The sequence below is a fragment of the Corvus kubaryi genome, unplaced genomic scaffold (genome assembly GCF_017639235.1).
Source record: "Corvus kubaryi isolate FWS band 111438036 unplaced genomic scaffold, C.kubaryi_AGA036_p1.0 68, whole genome shotgun sequence".
In the NCBI taxonomy this organism is placed as follows: Eukaryota; Metazoa; Chordata; class Aves; order Passeriformes; family Corvidae; genus Corvus; species Corvus kubaryi.
The window spans coordinates 9,136,008-9,148,123 of NW_024582056.1; the positions used below are offsets into that span (position 1 = coordinate 9,136,008).

Here is a 12,116-nt window from a genome sequence, read left to right on the forward strand (position 1 = left end):
ATTTTATCAGTAAATACCAATATTTTACCATGTATTCCTTTGATATGTCAGTAGAATAAAAATGTAATAAGATTAAAATTTGGATAAAGACTGATTCTTTTTGCAAACCTAAAATTCTCTGTGAAACCAGTATGAGGTTTGGATAGTCAAGAACTATAGCAATGATCAGAATTCAGTGTTACCAGAGATATATTCTAGATTCTCTTAGTGTTTGCTGATACTAGTGAGAGTGTCACTGATATGCCTTGAATTATGACCATTACTTTCAATATTGTAAATTTTCACTTCATTTAAAAAAGAAAGCGAAGTCACTCTAGCCATACCTTGCACTGTATTTCTCACATCTTCCACATATACAAAATGAGTATAGTATTCTCTTTTACCCCTGTACACAACACTAAGGTATGAGGTGGACTCTGAATTAAACATGGTAAGTTCTTGTGAGATTTTAAAATGTTTGATTTTCACATTTATTTTGCATTTATTTGGGTTTCAGTTTTATTTTGCAGTAAGATGTTTTCTTTAGAAATTTTTATTTCCTCTATGGAAGTTACTAAACAAGACTTAGATCCTCATTTGTATTTTAAAACATTCTTATAAGAGGTATAAATAATTTATTTTTTACCAGAAAAAATCACCAGCTACGTACAATTCAATACTTTATCTAGTTTCCCATTAACATGGTGTTCGTCAGAAATTAGCAGGAGGAATCTATCTCCAGAAGCTGCAGTAAAAGTATTGAATCTAATTACTACATATAGCACACTGCATGTCATCTTCTAGACAGCACACTCAGCTAACTCTTGGAGTAAAAGAGGCATGGCACAAAAACAGAATAGCTCATATCTTTGGTGCTTAACTCTTTATATATGCAAGTGCTTTTTTCATGGGAAGAAATGGGTGTGAACAGCATATGCTTTTAAGCATACATTTGTTATATTTTTAATTCTGGGACAAATTGCAATACAAATCAAGAAGTGCTTTGTTTCCAGAGTGTTGAAGACTCACAGCTGAAGCAGATTTTCAAAAAGCACAGCAAAGCTTTCAGACAATTAAATACCATCATTTTTTCTTATACTTGGTGCCCACTAAGACCATCATGGCAGATTTTTCTAAGTAACTCAGCAGATGAGGTACTTGTCTATTCTGAAATCTGGCCATTTGTTTGGATATGTAAATAAAACCCCAACCATTGAAAAACTCTGCCCCTTCACATATGCAAGTTCTTCTCTTGGGGTTCACCACTAAAGTAGGCCGGGCTTTGAACTCTACTGTAGTGAAACAGAATCTAACTTTGTTCTGAATTCAGGGAATTCAGTTCCAGCACTTGAGAGTTAACATCAGATTTTCATTCTATTCACAGAGACAGGACTAATCTTTTCCAGTTTCCCTGTCCTCTGAGCCATCAAGAGACAGTAATTTTAGCTGACATTGGATTCCTATTCATTTCTCTCATTCTAGGAGAGTGTTAAGACATTAGTGACAATGAAGAATTACTTGTCTGCACAGCATGCTGTGTATTGCAGCATTCACTACATGCAAGAAACTTTGAGGAGTGACAATGATGGCTTGATGTGCACAAGACTTCAAAATTATTGATGTCACATGAAGAATATCAGGTTTTATATCAAGTTTTAATTGTCATTCATCTTGTTACCAAATTTGTCATGTTCTTGAACAGACTTAAGAACAATGTATTTGTCATATTAACTCATACTTCTATTGATACTTACAAAATTATTTCACAAACATAAAACCATTCAAGCAAGGCTGATAATTTTTAAATGCTACCTATATATTATTAATGCTTGCACTAAATCTGCAGCAACAGATCTTACATTTTGTCTTCCATACTTAAACACTACACATAGAACCATAAAATCATAACTATTCCTTTTTTAAAAAACACAATACAAAAAGATATGATCAGAAAGCCATAAATGGAATTCAACATTTTCAGTCTTCTTTATGATTACTATGTGTTTTCCTTATATTTCTGCTTGTTTGAAGGTTTTGTAAGGTGAGAAGTCTTGAAATATTGATACAGTTATAATTACAAACATTTAATAATCTAACAGGATGTAAGATAAAAGCCACTCGAAGCTCTTTATAGCCTGAGGGACTATGTTGATTCCTTTCTGCACTCATTTCTTAAAGTATTAAAAATGTGTTATTGGGAGTGCTCTGATAACTGCTCAGATGTCTATTTATTCAACCCTGCAATTGTTTATGTTAGAATTATGGACTTGGTTTTCTATTCAGACAGTTATTTAGTTTGCTTGCTTCCTGAGTCTTGAAGCTATTTCAGCTCAAATTATATTAGAGCATCACATACAAAAGAATTCTTTGTTCACAGCCTATCCAACAAAATAGAGAGGGCTTCAGAGGCATCTATAGCTCCAGGGCCCAGTAAATTAGGTCTTGACTAGAAAAATAAAAGTAATAAAAATTGCCATATATAAGAGGGTGGATTGGATGTGCTGTCTTCCACTAAGAAAAAGGAAACTGCATTCTCTTATAAATTGAAAGTGTGTTTATTTTACAAACTTTTACAAAAAAACACATACTTAGAAAACAGGATCTACTCTAAGATAAAAAAGCACTCTGGTTTATATTCTATCTGTGGCCCAGATGACATTTTTCTATGATGAAAAAGAAAGAAGGAAATCAGATGAGAAATCTCTACGGAATTTACATTATCTTGGCAACTATCCATTTTTACACCAGCTAGGAAAACTGTGGAGGTGCATGGCTCCAAAGCACCTAAATTTTGCCACACCCTTATTGTTGTACAACATTACAGTCTGAAACTGGGAATTATTTGCAGAAGCTCTTCCAAAATAGAATGTTTTTCTTCTCTTCTTTCTCTGCTACTGCCCTTTTTCAAAAGGTTGAAAATCAATTTACAGGGTATTCTTCTACTGAAGCAGCCACTGAAAGATATTTTGGGAAGGCCGAGACATGAAAACTCTGGTATCATCAAAATATTGCCTTTTTGCCCTTACCCTTTTAATGATCGTATTCTGAAGCAGATATCCATTTAAATACTATTCACAGAGAAGAACCCATTTGTTTTGTTTCCTGTAGATATCTTATTAGCTATGTCATTTTCCTTCACATTTATGTTTACATAGCTGAAGCATAGAAACAGGTAGAAAGTGATACAATTAGCTTTATGTACAATTTTGATAGTTTTGCATTGAACATTATTCTTCTCTACTAATACGAGCTGTAGAAGGAGGATTATCATTAATTAGATTAACTTTTAATATTATAGTGAGACAGAATGTGGGTTTATTCACGTCTAGGTAAGGCCATTTGCAAAGTCTTCCACATTGTTTTAGAAAAATCTTATTCTATGTTGCGTTTTCCATTTTTTCAGTATTCACCCACATGAAGATTGTACATACCCTATCCTTTAGTCCTAGTTAATAATATTTCAATTTCTACTTTCTTCCTTCACATTTCCCAGGGATGAGGATCCAATTTTAGTTTTATTTCAGAGCTCATTACAGGGACATTTTGTTTTGATCCTTTTGAAGTTCTTTAAAAGATCAGGTCCCTGCATACCATTTGTATATTTAAAAAAAAACCCCAACAAATAGCCAAATGAAACAAAACAACATAACAACAGCAACAAAAACAACAACAAGAGCAGGAAGAACTATTTCTTACTGGAAACACTGAAAAATAATAGTGTATTTTAAATATGACAAGTACTAGTTTTGATTCATCTGTATTATAACCATGCATCTTTAAACCATTATATATTACTTAGTTAAAATTTTATATACCTGTTGAATTCATTAATGTAGTAAGCTAAAAGCTCATTCTTTAATGCTTCATAGGGTGTTACTTTGGACCAGGAGGGAATTGTTTCTAATTTAAGAACCTTTGTCAGAAGCTATCAATCAGAATTATAGATAGCTTTTCATTACAGCAATGAGATATTGATTTTTTTTTCTATAATGACATGGGCAAATGCCTTTTTTCTTAAAAATGGTAGTCTTTTGTTTGTTTGTTTTTTTCAATATTCAGCTAAAGAAGGATATTCACAACCCAATCTTTTAAACTATCAGTCGTGACAATGGTATGAAGCAATGACAGAATAGGGAAATAATAGATTGGTAAGGGGATAGATAAATCAGTCACGTTTCAGGGTTTACTATAAGGTGTTTAAGAGCCAACCAAAGAAATGTTTATGCTGTTTAACTTTGGGAGTTACAGAATGATGACCTGTGTGGCATCGCTGAGCTTTCAGGCAGCAGCAGCCTGCTAGACAGAGTCCAACGGTTACAACAACGACCCTGATCTCGGAGGTGTGGGGGCTGTAGCACACCACCTGTATTTCAAAAAGGGGAAATAAAAATGAAACTATGAGACTATTTAGCCTGGTTTAAACCTTGAAAGATTTTAGCACTAATAAATAATTGGGGCATGCATCAGTAAAAGACAAGAGTGTAACAAATATCAGGCACGAATTTGCTGAGACTCCATGTCCTTCTGAGCCAGAATAGAGGCTTATTGAATGGAAGAAGTGGCAAATATGATACAACATCATTTCAGTAATATTTTGATGGCACCATATGGCTTGAAATTCCTACAACCAACTAGAAAAATACATTTTAGAAGACTTTTATGAAATATTAGTAACAAAAATTGCAAATTAATTATCAAACATTCATCGCAGCACTGAAAATATGCCAAAGCTAAATGTAGTAGGAGTTATGAATACTCGGAAGATCCAAATTGGACAGGAGACTGAAATCCAGAAAGAAAAATCCACAGGTCAGGATCTGATCTACTGGGTAAGGTCAAGAAAGGCGAGTTCTTCATTGGATCCAATGAATGGTGTCCATCTCCTTCCAAATGAAAGAATTAGCTTAATCTCCATCATGTTTGGCTTGGCACAATATTTCTTGCAAACTTATAAACCTCAGAGGAAAAAAAGAAAAAGTAGAAGTCATTGCAGATCAACAACTTGATAGCTTTAGAACATTATCTATACCTTTTAATTGAGTCCTTTGCAAAAAAAAATTGAAATTAATATTAACTGAGATTTAATATACTGCTTACTAAGGTTAGTTCATTTAAAGAAGTAAAAAAAAATTAGCTTTTTACATTTCTAGCCCTGGACAAACTGCAACTCCTCTTCTGCGATGAGAAAAATAATATATAAAGGCCTCTTAAAATAACTGCTTTTGTGCAGAAGTTTTGTTTGTACGTATGAATAATGGCTTCTCAGGCCTGAGAAGGCAATTTCAAAGTGAGTGTAGACTACCAGGAAACAGAAAATGTCTTTCGGTCTTTTAGCCAAGATACAGCATGAAAGAATCACAGATCTTTTTTTGGCAATGTAACATTTCCTGCTTCTGAGAGTCAGGCACTTTACAGTGGTGTATGGTAGGAGAACACAAGACCACAGACAAAGCCAGAAACTAGGCAGGGTCCAGCCTGATATAAGAAAAAAATTCAAACACTGGAACAGGTTGCCCAGATCCTGTATGCAGCCTCCACTCTTGAATACCTTCAAAAGCATCTAGAAAATGGCAAGTATTCTGGTCTCATATCACAGCCAACCCTGCCTTAGCAGGGAATTGGACTAAAAACTTTCTGAGATTCTTTCCAATCTGAGTTATCCTATAAACACAGAACCAGCAGCTTTTCATATCATTAGCTAAGAGGGTCTTCCTCATGCCTCTCTCTGGTCTGTATTTCACTCGTAATAACCAAGTGTGGATTACAGTCTTACATTTGTAGTGAACTTCAAGTTTCCAACTTTTTACAGATTGTGAGGGGGAAATTCTAAGCACACACATACTATTTTGGACTTAAACCAGACTCACTAAGTGAAACATGTTGTACTCTGAATGTCACTTTTCTGTGTCCAATTTAGTGCCTGTTGATGCCTAAATTGTATGTGTTGGTCTGCTTCTTTCTAGCTCTCAAGGCATTGTGTAGCTGCATTACAGTCCACCACAGTGAGAATACCTTTTATTAAAAAAAACAGGGAAATTCAATATGGTCTTTTCTGTATGGCCTTTCTCATTCCTAGCCATGTTTACTTTACTGTCCTCATTCTTTCCTTCTACTCACTGCTGCAAAGAAAAAAGTTTCTCTATCAGCAGAGAAAACAGACAATCTTTTAATATGTCTTCTTACTTTCTCAAAGTTTCTTTTGAACTAAATAGAATTTGGGGGGAGGGGTGAAGGGGGAAGATTTATATATATATTACATGTTTCCTGTCTGGGCAGAGGGAGAAATAGGTTCGATGGGAGAGCAAAATAATAAATGTTTCTTTCTTTTTGCTAGGACAGATCTTACTCATATGATGTCATAGGCAAATATCAGGGTTAAATTAAATAATATCTTAAACTTAATTTATATTAATACCTTAAAAATTAAGAGATGCTCTGGAGACTGTTATGAATGGGGTTCCATAGTTTCAGAGGTCTGTAGAGTCACCCTTAAAGCATCAAGAACAGAGAGCATACAGTGATATGAACTACATACAGTGACTGTAAGAATTTAATTTCTTATTTGTTTCTCTAATATTAGATGAAGGACAGTTCTGAGACCTCTTGCTTTTCTAGGCCTGCTTCTTCAAAATGTCAGTGATTTGAATTAAAAGGATTTAGAAAGAACAAGTTGCACCATTCTTTCTATTTGTGTTGAAAGTTTGATCAAACCTGCCAAAAAAATTAATCTTGTCATGGAGATGTCTGGGTTGTGTATGTCCTAAACATAACCATTCAGAGCTGGACAATTCTATTCCTTAAACAAAACTGCCTGATCTGAACAGAGAGCAAATGCTTTAGCAAGGTATAATTGCCCAGTTTTTCTTTTTACTGTGATATCTTGCACTTAAACTTTGTCAGTAAACTATTAATTACAAGTAAATATTGGTAGTAGAAAAAAAAGGTAAATGAAATTTCAAATTCATCTCTGCTTAGTCTTCATAATTCACAAAGGCTTAGCCTCATTTTTAGAAAAATATGAATATTTGCTGACTGAATCTTTTCTTGAATATTTGGAGTTTTTTGGACGTTTTAGCAGACTCTTTTCTGTTACCAAATACTGTTTTCTTTCTTTTCCTGCATAAATCTCATTTCGCAAAAGAAATAAATAATGTCTCTTTATCTATATCAACTATATTTACATAAGCTTTCCCTACATGTAGCTGTAGATGGTCCTAAAACATAAAAGACATAATGTTCTTGAAAAGCATATTTCAAAAGATAGATAAAGTTAAATCGTCCTCTGGAATCTAAATGTTTGTACTGCATGTGCTGGGAGTCAAAAGCTAACCTTTGATACCGTCATAATGTGCAGGAAATCTTCACTATCCAATTTCTGGCCCTTGTGAAAATTTCTCACTCCTTTCTACAATTGCCAGTTTGGCACTACCGATTTCCAGTATGACTATGAATAAACCATATCTTACCTGCATTCTGGTGTCACTATTCTCTGGGCATCATGCTTAAAGCTTGACTCTTTATCCACAAGAAACTTTGTCATGGCTGCAGGATAAGTATACAGAGAGCACAGACACTTCTGAATATAAGGTTTACTGACTTTTCCATTCTTTCATTATTACATATTTGGAAAAAACAGATAGTAAAAGATGGGTTGGTTTGTCATGTTTCTAAAGCTACATCAGAAGCATCTGAGTGTGATCTTCAGATTCATAATTAACATTTCTTTCACATATTCTTCAGGTTTTTTCTTTGGAGATTTAACCATTACGACAGCAGTTATTTCAACCCACCTTTTGGGCAGAGAGGAAACCTGTACAAAGGAATGCTTCTTATTTTGCTTCTGGCAGTATTTTGAAAAAAACGCTTGTGATTGGAGACCTGGATATTTCTTAGGAACTCACAGAATCCAAGCATCTAATTTTTCTTTTCCTAAAGACAGCTGATAGGTTTACATTTCAAGTTAAAGTGATGACAGCTAAGTAACCCTGCAAGTAATTCCGTAAAATATCTTCATATTTTCCATTATAGAATTTAAAAGATAAATAAAATGTAGTTCTGTCATTATTAAATGAGTTATTTAAAAATATTTAAATTTAAATAACAAATGAAGCGTTGGAAGCTTATTATGAAACAGAAAAATACCTCAGTACAAACTCAAGTAACAGATACTCCTCAGCTGGTCCCATGCTTATGTAAATATCTGTGAAATAAGCATAAATAATGGTGAAAGCAATTGCAGATTATTTATATGACAAAACTGGGAGCTGAATAATTTTCCACACAAAAGATATTTAACTGAAGACTCTTCAGGGTAATTGAAATGTATAATTAAAGTGATATATGGCAAGATAGTATTTGAAATGCCCAGACAAATATCTACTTGAACAAACCTTAACAATATACAACAGAGAATACATTAATATACCATGATCCTGTTCCTTATGGTTAAGATTCATTACCTATGTATTGCAAAAAGATTAAAAAACTCTGTTGCTTTAAAATATTGAAAAGTTCCTAACAATCCCTTTAGAGGAATCATATTTCTCTTGGTAAGAGAAATTATCTGCTCTGTGTAAATATTTGTAAAGATTTTTCATTACTTCCAAAAACATTATGGAAACCAACAAGTTATATTTAATCACTTACAGCAATTTATTTATTAACACTTAATTGATGAGTTTTGCATTTAAATTATACAACCTACAGCAAAGCAACTGCTTTATAAACCTGAATTGACATGTGCGTTAAACAAAGCATCACTGAAATCAAATTTGAAGAGAAAATATTTCTTAGAAAGTTATATCCTTCTCTTGTTCTTCATGTGATGTTACCGTATACTGTTCTCCCCTACATGTTTGACATACTGAAACAAATCTAATTCTGTTCTGTAAGCAAAATTGCAACATAATTTTTACTTCCAGTAAAAATTGTCTTTAAGAAGAGGTCAGAAAAATTTAGGAAAAAGCAATATATACTGTGGAAATACTCACAGCTTTTTACCGGCTAAGCCCATAGTTCAACGCCTTAGAAAGCCTTGAGCAGCCTAGAGAGGTAGCACGGGCAATCCAGCATTTCAGCAGCTCTAAAAGCGGCAAATAGTAGCTGCAAAGCTTATACCACCAGCAGAAGCAAAGAGGGAGAAATATAGTCTTCAGTTGCCAATTCCTGCAATTAGAAGCTTTCAAACAGAGATAAACGCAGATGTTCGCAGCAGGGGTGCAAAGCCAAAGAGGGTGGGGAGAAGAGGGCGGAGAAGGGGAAAGGGGAGGACTGGGGGCAGACCCGGGGTGACTGGCCAATGAGACACTGCTAAAGAGTTTGAGTTACATTTGGTTTTGATGCTCTTAGATCAAAGGAGTTCAGAGAACATGGCAGAGGGAAGTCCTGGCTTGTTTTGGGGAGCGGGAAGGGAAGCTCAGAACAGGCAGCAACAATATACTATTTTTATAGTTTTGCTAGTGTCTATACTGTATATTGGCTTTGAGAGCGCTGCAAAAAAACTAAATGCTAAATTTCTTCTGACAGCACGAATATATTTTTTAAAAATGCTTGCAATATTTAAAGCTTCCCTACAAAAAAATAGAATTTCTAAAATGATGTTTACTGTTATAAATATATCTTTACAGAGGCTTTATCAGTCTAATATATCTCAACAGGTAAAATTTCATAAGTTTTAAGAAAAACTAAAATCTAAAAGAAGCAGTAAAATGATCATGCAGTAAATTTAAATGGAAAGAAATTGCAAGTTAAAAATCCTCACATAATTTTATTTCTGCCCTTTCAGGTACATATTATAATTTTCCACGGTGTTATTGAACCACCTCTGCGTAGTCAACTACATGGATACAAAGTTGATGGAAAAACTCATCATTCTGAGGAGGTGGTATTTTTTGCTGCTGTGTTGACCAAGTTATTTTTACCTTCCTCTGTATCATAACGTGTCATCCATTTCCCAGGCTCATCAGAGCATATTCACCCAAAAAAAGTTATCTGCCATTCTATCGAAATGGGGATTGCTGATACACTTGATGGTTCCTGCCCTTCTTCTATTTTTGTGATCTTTTACACTAAAGATCTTAATTTCTAAGGTAGTGAAGTGCTTTGTGATTCAGGGTATGTCAGTATGGTCCCTTCTAGATTAGATATTTATTAAATGGATGGCTGTAATCACAGCTGGGTATATTTGATGGGTCAGGAGGTCTTCTCGAGTGCTATAGTCCTAAAACTAAATGTGATTACATAAGGTGGGAAGTAGTAAAGATATTTAATTACTAAATCACATAGGCTATTATTTGTGAAGGCAGTGATGCATCATGAATAAGGCAAATGGAGCACATTGCTTTTATCCTCTCCTTTCAGTGAGCAAGGACACCTGCATCATTCCTCTGTTGGCTGTTTATCCTGTCAGTGGGGATTGTTCTCGTGAGCATTGTACAAATTAGATTCTTCCTTCTAAACAAGACAGGGTTCTAAAATGCATTGCCATGCTTGTTAAAACAGCTATTAGCCTCCTTCTTAAGCAATTTTTCTGAAACTCATTTTGATATTCTCTGTATTTTTATTGAAGAGATATCTTCTTCTGCTGATTATTTCTGTCATTCAGATTATCCCCATGTTCCTGGGACTGCAAGGTGATAGCTGCCTAGGTCTTGACCTACCTAGTTGAATGGGCATAGTAAACTACTGGACAAGAGAAACTCCTGGATGTGATGAGATGGGTGTATGGGAATCTAACAACAGTAACAGAAGTGCCATGAGAGTATGGCTGGATTTCACTGACGGCTCAGGAGCAGGTATGCAAGAAACAAACTTTACAGGAGGTGAGAAGGGCCTTTTGGAAAGGGAATCTTGCAAGGCCCAAGATACTGAGAAAATCATATCAGCAATAGCACATGACTGCAAACACCTGCCTAACAGTAGCAGAATTACTATATTAACAGTATCATTATTAGAAGAGAATTATAACAGAATTATTGTTATAACAGTACCAGATTAGAGTACAGATGTGCCAGAACATGTGTGAAAAGTAATTAGGGACATACTGTTTATTTGGTAGGGAACAGTAGTAAAAAGGAAAAAACCCAAGAGAGAAAAAAGGTAAAAGAATGCAGCAGGCAAGGATGGGTTGGGGCTATCTAGGTGGAGCAGTCAGTTGTCCTGGTGCTTGATTACCACCCCTGGGCAGCACAGCAAAACAGAACTGTTATTCTGCCTACAAATAATGTGGAGAACCTGCTTCTACTCTTAGCTGGACTAAGGACATCCAGACACCTTCATTTGCTTATTGGAGAATGTCTAGACAGTCCTCTTACTGTCACCTTTTCATTACCCCTTCTGGGTCTCATGACACCACCACCTTCCACACAGCTACCCAGCACACTTCTAGTCTGGGTGACTGACATGTAACTAAAAGCCCAGAACAGATATGTACTTGAGACTGTTTCAAATGGATGCATTGTTGTAGGTAAAATTGGATTAACACTGCATCAGCCCCTAGAAAGCTGAGAACAGGTGAACAGGAAAATTACACAAAATTATACATAAAAACCAGTCTTCTAGTTCTATTCTGATACTTTGCAGTCCAACAACAGTGAACAATGAAAACTTTTCAGACTACACAGAGTAACTTTGGAAACCTTCAGCTACTTCACTGATTTTCAGACTGTTTGGTCTACAATGATACACTGGAGAGTCATGGAGTCATATAATAAACTGAGTCAGAAGAGACCCACCAGGATCATTGATTCCAACTCCTAGCCCTGCATGGGACTGTCCCCAAGAATCACACCATGTGCCCAGCTGTACTGTCCAAACCCTTGTCGAACTCTGTCAGGATTTGTGTTTTGACCACTTCCCTAGGAAGCCTGTTCCAGTGCCTGACCATCCTCTGGCTGAAGAACCTTTTCCTTATAGCCAACCTAAACTTCCCCTGACACAAATTCAGGCCATTCCCTCAGGTCCTGTCACTGGGCACCACAGAGAAGAGATCGGTGCCTGCCCCTCCTCTCCCCATCATGAAGAAGTTACAGACTGCAGTGAGGTCTCCCCTCAGTCTCCTCTTCTCAAGGCTGAACAGAAAAAGTGATCTCAGCCGCTCCTCATGCAGCTTCCTCTCAAAGCCCTTCACCATCTTTGTT

The 12,116-nt window shown here is 35.5% G+C and overlaps 1 long non-coding RNA gene across 1 annotated transcript; it reads right to left on the reverse strand.

The window, feature by feature from the left end:
* Positions 1-2,518: 2,518 nt before the first annotated feature.
* LOC121674497 lies at positions 2,519-11,882 on the reverse strand. The gene is made up of 5 exons (XR_006019646.1): positions 8,970-11,882; positions 8,122-8,179; positions 7,446-7,521; positions 6,395-6,467; positions 2,519-4,935 (listed from the first exon to the last, which is right to left on the reverse strand). It is a non-coding gene; the product is annotated as an uncharacterized LOC121674497 (long non-coding RNA).
* Between the last annotated feature and the right edge of the window lie 234 nt (positions 11,883-12,116).